The sequence below is a fragment of the Coregonus lavaretus genome, assembly GCF_964263955.1.
Source record: "Coregonus lavaretus genome assembly, chromosome: 8".
In the NCBI taxonomy this organism is placed as follows: Eukaryota; Metazoa; Chordata; class Actinopteri; order Salmoniformes; family Salmonidae; genus Coregonus; species Coregonus lavaretus.
In genome coordinates, this window is record NC_139995.1 from 32,302,270 (window position 1) to 32,306,792 (window position 4,523).

Genomic DNA, 4,523 nt, shown 5'->3' on the forward strand with positions numbered 1-4,523 from the left:
AGCCCTTGACTTATTCCACGTTTTGTTGTCACAGCCTGAATTCAAAATTGATTAAATATATTTTTTTCTCTTACTCATCTACACACAAAACATGGTTGTTGATAATTGCTAGACAGCCATTTTCAAATCTTGCCATAGATTTTCAAGCTGATTTAAGTCAAAACTGTAGCTAGGCCACTCAGTAACATTCAATGTCATCTTGGTAAGCAACTCCAGCCTTGTGTTTTAGGTTATTGTCCTGCTAAAAGGTGAATTTGTCTTCCAGTGTCTGTTGGAAAGCAGACTGAACCAGGTTTTTCTTTAGGATTTCGCCTGTGCTTAGCTCTATTCCATTTATTTTTATCATCAGAAAACTCCCTAGTCCTTGCCGATGACAAGCATACCCATAGGATGATGCAGACACCACCGTGCTTGAAAATATGACGAGTGAGTCCATGCAACTTATTATGTGACTTGTTAAGCAGATCTTTACTCCTGAACTAATTTAGGCTTGCCATAACAAAGGGGTTGAATACTTATTGACTCAAGACTTTTCAACTTTTCATTTTTAATACATTTCAAAAAATGTCAAGGGGTGTGAATACTTTCTGAAGGCACTATAGGCGGGAGGGGGCATACAGGCTGTCGCCAATTTATTAATGAGTAATTTGCCTGAATGGGTAATGAAAACACTTCAACCACTACATTTTTATTCAACACTGAGAATTATAAATTTTCTTTAGGTGTGATGTCATTACGTCCAGCTGTTTTGATCGACACAAGATAGCTAAATGGAAACGCAGCCTAACAGGAAATTGTCCCCGGGCAGGACTCGAACTTGGGGGATGGTGGAGGCTAGCTACTTTCTTTGAGAAAACAGGGGAGTGAAATTAGGTACGATCATAGATTTCGTGGGGACGGTCGAGTGGAAAAAAACTACAGAGACAAGCGGGAACCACAGAAACTTCTGTTATGAGTGTGGGAACTTACTGGCTCTACATAAGCTGCAGGAGACTGTATTTTGTTCCCGTGAGGAATGGAATAGGAGAGAGAGAGGAAGAAGGCGTTCAAGAGAATGAGGAAAGCAGAGGTTGATGTTGAATTTGATAAAGATGGCAATAGTAAGGGAGATGGGAGGGGGCGAAGAAGACTGGTGGCAAGTACAAACAGAGTGAGCAAGGTCAAATTCTGGAGGTAAAATGGAAGTGAATGATGGCGAATGAAGGCGAGTTAAAGTAGAAGGTGTGCTGAAGAGCTCGGAGCCCGAGTCTTGCATCGATGGACATGATAAAGAAGAATCTGGTCCAGTAGGAGTGACATTTTTGGAGAAAGTGGATCCTTGCCTTTTGTCGGATCCATTTGTGGTTTCAGGGTGAATGGGAAAGGAGTTGGGTGCAGTTGAGTCAGTGAAAGTAAACTGTAGTGGACTTTTGATATTTGTGTGTTTCTTCCGCCCAGAGGGAGCAGGCGCTCTGTGTCACGCAACTCAGGCAAGATCAGTTTCTGGGTTTTCTCTTAGGAACAGGGCGCCATTGAAAGGAGTGATTTCTGGGGTAGCGTTAAGTGCAGAGGTGGAGCAATTGAAGGTGAAGATTTCTGGTGTTTGTGACACCCGCTGTTTGGTTCAACACAGACCTGGTGGTGAGCATGAGGAAGTAGAGGAGTCACTGTCTGTCCTTTTGAGTTTTGAGTCAGAGTCTTTACCCGACAAAGTTATGTTAGGATATATCAGTTATCCTGTTAGAGTTTTTGTGACAAACCCACTGCAGTGTTTCAGGTGCCATGTGTGTGGTCATGTTGCAGCAGTGTGTAGGAGGGAAATTCCAAGATGTGGGAAGTGTGCAGGAGGGCATGGGACAGAGGAATTGGTAGTTTTGGTGGAAGAAGTTGTATGTGTCAACTGTAGGGGTGCCCATGTTGGTGGGGATCAGAAGTGTCCGGTGCCAGAGAGGCAGGTTGAGGTGGCCAGGGTCAGAGTAGTACAGAAGGTGTCGTATGCTGAGGCAGTGAAGAAAGTAGAGGAGGATGGGTCAAGGGTGAAGGATGCTGAGAGGATCCCCATGAGTAGTAGATCTGTGCCAGCACAGAGGGATAGGTCAACGAGTGATATACTGTATGCTTCAGTAAGGTTGGATTCTTAGCGTTCATAGCTATGGTTATCAATTGTACACCATTTTGTAGATCAAAGTATAATGGATTTATACCCCAGTCTAGTTGGTGGTTATACAAAGTATAACACCAAAACCAAAGTTTAATTTTGTCCCCTAACACTCTACCATAGGGCTATGAAAGTAGCTAGCTGGCTAGCTTGGCTATTTAACATTAGCTAATGATGTAAACATGTAAACCTATTCAACTAGATAGCTGGTTACATCTGTCTAAGGAACCACCGATATAGCAATACTAGGTTAGGTCTTTGCCAAGTATTTGCTGAAATTGGTGAGCTATCTAGTTAGGTGACAAAGGTGAGGTCAGTTAGCTAGCTAGATAGCTAGCTAGTGCGGATTTGCTAGATCGAGGTAAAAATATTTTTACATTGGATATTCGGTTCTCTTGTCAATAGCTATTGATCCAAGCATGCCATGACTATGAAGATGGTATATTCTGAATCAGGGATGGATGGAGAACAATCCACACATTTGTATTTATAAAAAACATTTGAATTTCAATCTTCAATAGCTCTTACATAAAGCATGCCATGATTATAGCTAGGGTTCCATCCAATTGGCGACAGATTTTCATGCGAATGTTCTAAAATCTGCATAAAGAACATATGCCATTTTCCCACCAGTGGTGTGTTTCCACCAAACTGACTTGTTGCAGATAAAAATCAGTGTGATTACATATGCACACAAAATGTACTTCGCTTAAGTTTTCATGTACCGAATAAAAATCGAAAGTTCAATGTGTTTCCATCGCATTTTCAACTCTTGTCACAAAAACTGTTGAGTTAAATAGCAAATGTGCCTACTCTGGTCTTGGCACGTGCACTCTAGCCAACAGCTGGCAGATACAGTGCTGGTAGACTGTGCAGGTTGTCTTGTCTACATGATGAGATTATTATAGATAAGAGTGACAATATTTTTATTTGTCAAAAAAGCAGTAAAGCATCGATCATCATGTCACCAGAATAAGACCCTCGACATTTATTGGAAAGGAGCATAAAGATCACCTTGCACTTTCACCACCCTGTGAAGTTCATCATAATTTTTTTAATCTGTAGCCTAATAAACTGCATGCTTTCCCGACGAGTTGTAGAGGGAGGACCACACAACATGTCATGGTGTAACTCCAAGTTTACTTCGATATGATGGTTATTATATCAATATGCATAAAAACATTTCCACCGACATTTCTCACATAATTCATTTTAACAACACATAAAGATCCCACCTTTTCTAGCGTATTTTCTTTTGTGAACATTTTGAATGTTTACCAAAACATTTTCTGTTTCCATCAGGCCTGTTGTGACATTTTTTTATCCGACATGTACTTTACTCCCATAAAAAGGTTGGATGGAAACCAACCTTTCAGGTTTATCCAAATTGGATAAAAAATGTCAGGACAGGCCTGATGGCAACAGCAAATTTGTCAGTAAACTTTCCAAATGTCTACAAAACAAAATATGCTAGAGAAGGTGGGATCTTTTTGTATCTGTAAAGTTAATTATGCGAGGAAATGGTGGTGGAAACGCTTTTATGTGCAAATATTGTTATAATAACCATCATATTGAAGTAAACTTGGAGCCACATGATATTGTGTGGACCTCCCACTACGACTCGGGAAAGCATGCAGTTTTTTAGGCTACAGATGAAATTCACAGGGTGGTGAAATTGCACGCCATTAGCTTGTTGCTCCTTTCCAATAAATATCGAGGGGCTTATTCTGGTGACATGATGATCGATGCTTGGCTGAGCTGTTGCCTAGAGCGCCAATCTGGTTGCGAGCGCACATGCCAAAACCAGAGTGGGCACATTCGCTATTTAACGCAAACGTTTGTGACAAAACCATCAGTCGAGTTGAAAATGCGATGAAAACCCATTTAACTTATATTTTTTATTCAGTACTTGGGAATGTGCACAACATCAATACTCACATCCTTGCATCCTCAACAAGTCAATTTGATGGAAACACATCTCTGGTCTGATTTGTTTTTTTTATGTGGATTTTAGAATATTCAGATGAAAATTATTATTTATTTTTCTTCACAGAATATAATTAATAATTATTGCCTGATGATCTTCCCAATACCTTTCTGATGAATTTCAGCACAGGAGGCTACTGAGGGGAGAACGGCTCATAACAATGGCCAGAACGGCGCACATGGAATGGCATAAAACACCTGGAAACGATGTGTTTGATGTATTTGATACCATTCCACTGATTCCGCTCCAGTCATTAGCACAATCCCGTTCTCCCCAATTAAGGTGCCACCAACCTCCAGTGCATTTCAGTCACTTCAAACCATACTTCCTTCAGATTGAAATACTGTCAAAAGTACTATCAGGGTGATTTGTAATAGACTGTCATAGCCCCAATTAAAA